General features: G+C 46.6%; 1 long non-coding RNA gene across 1 annotated transcript; it reads right to left on the bottom strand.

Annotated features, from left to right (window-relative positions):
• Positions 1-5,090: 5,090 nt before the first annotated feature.
• Positions 5,091-8,805, bottom strand: LOC108444751. Its single transcript, XR_001859415.1, has 2 exons — positions 8,295-8,805; positions 5,091-7,928 (listed from the first exon to the last, which is right to left on the bottom strand). It is a non-coding gene; the product is annotated as an uncharacterized LOC108444751 (long non-coding RNA).
• Positions 8,806-8,826: the final 21 nt, after the last annotated feature.

The following is an 8,826-nucleotide window of genomic DNA, read 5'->3' as shown; positions in this document are numbered from 1 at the left end:
GATGAAGCCATCAAGGGCCCCAAGAACTGTTTCTGCGGACACGGCGCACTGGGAGGTCTCCATCAGCACGTTCTGTGCTGTGCTGCCTCTAGGGAAGGATCCGAGAAGCCCCAGTGCAGTGCACAGGAGTGAGTTTCTTTGCACGGCTGCGTGTGCGAGGGAGATGTGCTGTCACACAAGCACTCCTCTTCCTTGCACCGTCCTCCCTTTGGGTTCCCCAGCCACCAAGAGCACCCTACCGCACACTCAGCCCGGGGTGTCGGCAGAACCCCAAGAGCTGTGGGGAGCAATCAAGCAGCCAGGTGTTTGTCAGGGCATGATCTGTCCTGGGGAGGCAGACGCACTGGCTTGTTATGATGCCATGAAGATTTTTGCCTTTTCTTTTATACCCCTGTTATACCCCTGTTATACCTTTTTACAGCTTCTGTATTCCTAGTGCTTTTTGCCTACATTCTTAGACTTGTTTGTTAAGCTAAGAGACTAAACATTTTAGAGGCTTCGTAGCTAGGGATCAGTGTGCCCCAGACCCCAAGGTCCTCTCCAGAACATATTCTGTAAACCAAGATAGAACCATCCAGGGGAAGGTTCCTTGGGGAGGGGGGGCTCACTTGAACCTCTCATTGGGGAATCTTTGATAGATATGCTAATTAGAAAAGCCTATAGTGTTATACCCAATGTTGGGGGGACACGGAAACACACGGGAGGAGAGAGACACAGAGACACAGGGAAAGACTCGGTGGGGTACATCTTGATGCATATGACCTGGATGTGTACACCTAAGGATCCTTAAGAATAAATACCAAGGTAAAATCCCTTTTCCCCTTCTAACCGTGTATGCCTCTTGATTTTAAGACCAGGAAAAGGCATCAGTTAGGGTGGAGCTGCAAAAGTAATGACAAGCTGCAAAAGTAATTAGCCCTTTCTTATTCTAAAACCTCACGGATAGAGAAGAAAGGACCCCAGAGGGCAAGGAATGGTGGAAAGGATCCAGCGGCTTCTCTTTCAGCATTAGCTGCTACTTCCAAGTCGTGGCTTTGGAGCTGCCACACTGCAGAGTCGAAGAGAGCATGGGGAAAACATCTTCTGGCGAGAGCTGGGAAAGGAAAAAGCACGGAACTGCCCATTACTGTCAGGCAGCAGCATTGCGAGGTCTGTCAGGGTGCTGCCACGGCTGAGCACGCAAACCCTGGCTCCTGTCAGCAAGTAACTATCCTTCCTGGCTTCTTCACAGCACTGCTCCAGGCCTGGCTCTTGCCGAGGAAAGCCTGGAGAGATGGAGGGAGCCTGAGCAGTATGGCTTGGAAAGCAGAGGGCAAAGGAAACACAGGTAACTTCTAAAGTCGGTAGTTTCAGAAAAGCAAAATGAGTCTGACGTGGTCTCACTTTGTGCTTTGTAAAGCTGGTTTGTGCACGGGGCTGGCCGTAGCCTGGGGCTCCTGGGCTGTGCAGCTCTGCCTGCTGCCCACCCTGCCTGGCACTGTGGGGTGCTGCTGCCAACCAGCAAACCCAGTGTCCCCAATGCGGGGGTACTGGGCCACCACACTGTGAATGTCCCCTGCTTTGCTTTTCAGTGTCTTGAAGGTGAGCCGATCTTCTCTAGCCCTTGCACAAGATGTTCTTTGTCCATCAGCACATTAAGCTCCTGCCCTGTTCCAGCTGGTGCCGGGCCATGTGGGCAGGGAACACCAGTCCTGATGGTAGCAATGCCGCCAGTCTGCAGGGCGGATGGGGAGCCACCAGGACATCAGAGGGCATTGCAGAAGCAGTGTCTCAGATCATAATAAACTCATGGACTTTGCCCATTTAGTTGAAATAACAGAGATGAAAAAGTTACTGAGGATGATTGATGGTGGGTCAAATGACCAGACAGCATAACCCGCCTCATTCTCTGAGGCGCCATGCCAGGGAGAAGAGCTGTACACAGGCTTTGGTTCCTGTCCTCTCTGAAAGCAGAGCCTTTGGAGAGCACAAAGCAGAAGAAAGGCTTCCCAGCCCCTCTGCTTTGTTGTAACAGCACTGACTGCCAGTCTGCTGAGTGCTTTCCCAGGAGGTGCTGTGACAACAAGGTTGCAGAAATCACTTCAGCAATAACTGCTTGATCTGCGCTGGGCCATGCTAATATTGTGTCCAGTTTCCAGGTACAGCAGGGGTTATGAGTTGTTCCTTAACCTGGCAGGACAGGGGCATCTTGATATGGGATCTGTGATGAAGTCCTGGAGAAGCTGTGGATGCCAAATGCCCCTGTTCCTGCCCATGTTGCAGTTCCCAGTGGCTTGGCTGTAATAGAGAGATTTCTGTTTGGCTACCTGGTGGGAGGGTGTGCAAGGTATCTCCTCATCCTGGATTTCAGAGCACTTCAGCACTTCAGAGCTCCTTAGTGCCATCAGAGATGGCCAGGACAGTGCCCTGTGTGGACCTCCAGCCTGGCCCAGAACAGCTGCAAGATCTGCTGCTTCTCTGCCAATGATGTTGAAGGACAGAAGGTGAAATCAAGGGTTTCATGTGCTATAGAAATCAAGTCCACAGTTTGGGGGTTTCTTTTGTTTAGTAGGTAACTTTGCTGTGATAAATATGCCTCAGAAACTGGGAACCCAAACAGCAATAGTTCAAAGACATTTTTCCAGTGCCACACATCTAAAGCTGCTCATCACAGCACAGCTTTGTTAGGCGAAGTGTAACAGGGATCGTGTCCTCGCTTCCTGCCAAGGGTATAAGAGCAAGGCACTAATTCACAGACTTGAAGAATGTGACAGTGGTATTTCAGCAGCTCTAATGCTCTGCAGCCTGTGAAGGCTGCACAGTAACTGAAAGGAAATATCTTTGTTTTTATTCACTTGGCTTTATTCCTAATTCACTCTTTGATGCCATCAGCCTGAGATAATAAGTTTCAGAGATATGCTTGAAATTAAGGAAATGAGTCTGATTAAGTCCTTTAAATGTACTTTGAGAGAGAAATGTACAACAATAGACATATTAAAGGTCCTAGTTTCAAGCAATTCTAATATGAAATCAAAACATCAAGCTGCTAGATGGCGAGATCCATTAGTGGTGTGTGTGCATTCTTCAGCTGGAGAGGATATCACCTTCTTCAGCTAGGAAAGCTGCCAGAGAGCTTGAATCTGTCCTCTGTGCTGGGTGGGCAGTGAGCAGCAGATTAATTTCACAGTAAAATACTTGGAGCTAAATAATAAAAAGCACAGACACTTGCCCTTTGCCTGTTGTATTCTTCTGGGTAGAAGTGATGGTTTCTCAAGAGTCTCTTATTCAAGGTTTGTATGTGGGGAGTTTTTAGCTTTGTTTAGATAGCTGCTTTATTTTTCTTAGCAGTCCTGGGGAAGTTTAGCTGTAAATAGGTTACCTAGTATGGGGTTTATGCTGTCCATTGGTGAAGGTGAAACTCCTGCTGTTAACTGGAACACAGTGGAGTCAGCAGCTTTGCAGGTACCTACTGAGTTCCCTTGGCAACTTCTCCCTGTGGCTGGGACAACTGCTACCACACTTAACCCTCTGTCATAGTGTGGCAGCTTTTGCTCTGCTGTTACCATCACCAGTGGTGATGTGGTACCCGGGGATTTCAGCCCAGTCTGTAGGCTGGATGTGACAAACCCTGTGCAAGCCATCAGGAAGCTGGTGTCCTCGGTGGACACAATCCCTCTGTGAGCTTTTGTGTGTGTGCTGCATGGCAGCTTTAAGAAATGATATGGCGGAGGTGCGAAAACAGATAAAGGCACTCAGATCCCACTTCTCCTTAGGTATGACATGAGCTAGGCGAAGGCTGGCAGTCCTACTGACTGAAACACTTCTGCCTTACTTTAAAAAAAGAAGGGAGAGGGAAAGGACAAGTACCAACAAAAAGGATGTGCCAAGTAGCTCTACAGTGATTCCATTACAGCTTTGTGGCAGCAGGGAGCTAGGAGAGGAGCTTGGAAGGTAACTTCTGTGGAGGGAGTAGTCTTCAAAGGACCCGAGAAGTAATGTGGAGACAGGTGTGACCTCCTTTAATGGTTCCCATGGCAGTCGTGGGGCTAGCAAGAGGAATGGGAAAGCACAGTATTATTTATTTCATCTACTATAAAAAGTGACTTTTTAAGATCTTGTTCAAGTAAATGGAGCAATGAATTCTCCTTTGCTCTGACTGCTGCTGAAGACATGCGACTTATTAGATATGCTGCTGTTGTAATGGAAATAACTAGCCAGCCTATTTTAAACCAAGAAGAACTGGATGTCTGGGAAATGGGGGAAAAAGGATTGAGTGGCACAAGAGAAAAGAAACTTAATCTGTGACAATCTTGGGCACTTTATACAATTTCCTCTTAAAGCAGTTTCACAAGCTCATCTGGCACAGAAGTGATAAATTGTTCAACAACTCAGGCTTGCCAAAGTAGTTTAACGAGCTTTCAAAGGAAACTTTTAAAGACTTGCGGCTTTCAACTGCATGTGAATCATCTTGAAGAGTGAAACTGTAATTGCTAACCACCGTTTAATGGGTCACCATATACCTGTCTATGCTTTCATGAGCTCTGGCACTCTAGAACTAGAGTCAGATGTTGCCATGCAGATCCCATGGCTGTGTCCGAGAGCCCAGAGTGATACCACTGCTGTTGCCAACCTACTGAACTTGAAAATCAAAGCTGGCAGAGCCTGCAGGCAACTGAGGTCAGGGAAAACACATAAAGGTAGGAGGAGGAATGTCATGTCCACACACACAGCCAAGGCATGGAGCCTTGTCCTCTCTCAGCCCCTTTTCTTATGAGGCTCTTTTTGTTTGCCTAAGGATGTATGGGGATTAGAGAGATTGGGCTATGGGGATTTAACCCCCTATATAAAACCCTTGCCAGGAAAGTCAAACAAACAGGGCCAGAGGTGTCCCACAGGAGGCCCTACAGCTGTCCTCAGGGAGGACTTGTTGGTACAGGGCTAGCAGAGGTGTGCTTGCAGCATCTGGGACCACATGTGGCCAGCTGGCTGCTGGTACACTGTGGAGGTAGGTCCCATAACCTCCTCTGAGCTAAGGCACATATTTATACAGCCCTACCAGAAAAGGCAGGGTGGAACACGCTAATATGTACACATTAAAGAGACTGAATAAATAAACAGTAAGTTTTGATTTATTTTCTCTGCTACTTGGATATCTTAGTTTTGGCACAAGATAGATTTCATACACAAATGTGGTCTCCAGATAGGTTCATGTCCTGGCTGATTTAGAAACCATGCACAAAGGAGAAATACTTCACAACTGTTCTTAAAGCATAATGATATTTATGCTGTTTATTGCCAAAGCATATAAAATCCTTGGCCTCCTTCAGCTAGGTAATATACATCAGGTAACAATGCTGGTCTCTGCCCTGAAGGATTTACAGTTATAGATGAGAGATAACAGTGGGTACAGTCAGACTGGGAAAGCACATAAAATGTGATTAGTCAGTCTGAGACTCACTTAATGAGCATTGTTCAGATCATTTGTGCCTCACCTGGGAGACAGAATAGGGTTTGGTGGGGCAAAGCTGGAAAACAGCAAATGCCCTTGACACTGGGTTGTTGGAGGGAGCAATTGAGAAATGTCATGTGTAAGATATGCTCTGGTCACAGAAAGTTGTAAAGGACTTGTAAGTTTTCTTGTGGGACTTGTACCCAGTTCAGGTTCAGGTGGAACATACATAACTATGCAATCAACATAGTCATGGGAAGCCCGTTAAGAAAGGCTGCAGGACTTACCATTCTGTCTGTCCTCAAGCCCCAAGCTGCTTACCTCCTCCCACTGAGCAAAGTCTGGAGGAATTACACAGGCTGTGAACGGCCGTAACATTTCCAGAAGCGCTGACAATGCTGGATTGTGTTCTCTGGCTCATTTCCTCCTGCTAACCAATCTCTCTAAGGTGAATTGACCAGAGAAAAATTGTTGTTTTTCTTGTAGTTTCTCTTGTAATTGATTTTCTTTTGGTTTTTTTCTACCAGGTTAAACACCTGATGTTTTAAAAGCACTGAAGCTGTGATTTCTAGGTGTATACCTAGAAATAACTCATGATGCCCTGTGATCCATCCCTTCCCTAGGGAAGTTGCAGCCAGGAATGCTGCAGGAGAGCTGAGGTTGCCAGGCACTTCCAGCAGTACAAACCAGAGTGATGCCAAGAGAGCTGGAAAGCAGGGAGTGTGCCAACCACAAAATTAATCTCTGAGTTAATAAAAGCCTGCATGGTTTGAGGTTTGTGAAGCAATAAACGAGTTCAAATTTGCCAGCGACTGAAAAAGAAAAGCAATTAGGTGTTATGGGAAACCTTCTAATGGGGATAAAGATAATACATTAGAATATGCAATGGGTTAAAAAATGTGATGAGAAATTAATCTTTAATTGAAAATTACTAAAGGAATTTTGTGGAAGAACATAGAAATGTATGTATCAAAGCAAACCTTTTACCTCATTTTACTAACAGGGAATGACAGAATAAGAGCTTCTGTTTAATAGCACTAATAACTTCATAATATTTTACCTCTGAGTCATATGGTAGGCTCTTTTTACCAGTCAATGCTTGATCCAAAAAGAAATCTCCTTGGCTTCTCCTCATCATAGTAATTTCTAGGTCTGTATGACCTAGAAAGCTATTTCTACTAATGTGTTTTACCTCTTGTTTTCCAACACCCAGGCAGAAGGGTACCCATTTCAATCTCCCCGCATTCCTACGACACTACTGGGGACACTGCTAGCAGTTTGCAAGGCTAAGAGGAGTTATGAGCAAAAGTGAGCCTGAGGAAATACTTCAGTGTGATCCAAATGGAAACTGGGGGAGTCCTTCATCATTGTGTTGTTAGGTGACTCAAATGCTCACAATTTCAGTGGCATAAAAAGGAGGCTGTTCTGGTTTTAAAACAAAACATTTTGGTCAAAAGGGAAAAATAGGCAACAATAAAGACATATATAGATGGGAATTTGGCAAGCTGATAGTGATGGGTAGTTTAGCAGTTTGCAAAATGGGTAACTAGCTAGGGAAATCCAATGAAAATATATTGGCCAGTACCATTGATCACCATCCAGTGGCATTTCCTTGAGGCACAGAGAAAATCCTAGCAGTGATTTCAGCTGGATGTTGGACAACAATTGCAATTCAATGAAAAAAAAACCCTGAAATTATTCAGTATTTTTTTCTGTTCTTTGTTTGGAAAATGGACAGAATGGTGTCACCATATTTAATTGGAGGTATGTTTGTCTTTCACATGTAACCAGAGTGAATGAAAACCACTGGTTAATACCCATCTTTAAAACTTTCATGCAAAAGTATTTTAAGAATTGCCTGAGAAGATCACCAAACCCTTAGGACTGATTTCTCAGTAATTACTGTATCACTGGATTTCCAGAGAATTAGGGGAAGTAACTGTTGAGTCATTACATAAAACCTAGTAACTGGTGTGTCTCAGGTAAGCAGGGACAGAAGCTTGGCCAGGCTGACACCAGCTTTTGGCAAGAGTGGGGAGGTGGTCAATGAAGTGTGCAGTCAACAGAGAATCGAACTGTGACAGTACTGGAGTTAGCACATTAACAGAAAATAGGTGTTTCTAGGGTTTTTTTGAGTAGAGGAAGGCATCCATCTGATTTGAGTCAGAGCAGCTCAGTATCATGCCTGATGTGTGGGTGGCTGCCAAAAGGGGTAGTTTTGTTTCTCTTTTTTTTTCCCTCTCATTCCCTTAAACAGTGGTCACATGAGTGAATGAGCTCAACTCACCGGACCAACAGAAAACTATGTCTTTTCTTTCCATTACTGTCAGAATTTCCAGCTGGATTCCTGTGCTGGGCTGACTCACCCCAGAGCTGTGGGGTCACTGGAGCTGTCTGAGGAAGCCCAGAGAGCTGCTGGGGTGATGTGATGTTCTGCCAGATGGATGTAACCCCCGTTCAGTCACTGCTGGGGTTGCACGCAATGAGATGTAACATTCATCTGCAATCGAGAAGAACTACTGGAAAAAAATAGTACTGTGTGAAAATAAATATAGATCCTATTGTAGCTTAAAAATCCCCTAAACGATTTGCAGTGCTCTTCAAAATTGAGCAGACAGTTGACAGAAGCAGGGATGGGTTATTAAAAGCAGGTGTAGATAGGACAATAGGAAAGACCCCTTGGCACTTCTGTGAGGCTGAGGGGAAGAGGAGCTGAGTGACCCACTGCGGAGATGGGGTGGTGTCCAACACCTGAGCTGGGGTCTGCGATGGAGCCCCTCAGTCGGTGCTGCCTCTGTGGCGGTGCCCCAGGGCATTCATGCCTTACAGGGTGATCCCCACCCTCTCTCACCACTACATAACATACCTAGTGGTCACATTGAGTAGATGTGCAGAGCTGCTCGTCTGGCGCCTCTGCTGCTTGTCAGTCCTGCCATGGTGTTCACGCGTGCTGGATGGAGCCAAAGCCTCCAACAGCAGCTGTAAAGGTCTTGGCCTGGTGTTGCTCCCCATCCCATGGCGATGGAGGAGCGGAGACACCGCTGGAAGGTAACTGGCAGAGCTGGACCTGACACAACAGAGATGTCTGTCCTGCAGCTTTTAGGGGCAACGCCCGGCCCCCAGTGCCTGCAGGACAGCCCATGGGCAGCACATATGGCCTGGAGGAACCCCGGGAACCCCCACTCCCACCCTGAGGTGGGGTCCTGCAGCTCAACACCCACTGCCATCCCCGTCCCAAGGGGACCCCTAGTCCTGCCCTGCAGAGCCCCGCACAGCCGTGTCCCCATATCCATGTCCCCACATCCATGTCCCCACATCCATGTCCCCACATCCATGTCCCCATATCCCTGTCCCCACATCCATGTCCCCACATCCATGTCCCCATATCCATTTCCCCA

Source organism: Corvus brachyrhynchos, unplaced genomic scaffold, assembly GCF_000691975.1.
Source record: "Corvus brachyrhynchos isolate BGI_N302 unplaced genomic scaffold, ASM69197v1 scaffold221, whole genome shotgun sequence".
NCBI classification, from domain to species: Eukaryota; Metazoa; Chordata; class Aves; order Passeriformes; family Corvidae; genus Corvus; species Corvus brachyrhynchos.
Note: the sequence above shows the minus strand (reverse complement) of the source record. Positions and strands in the feature narration are given on the sequence as shown.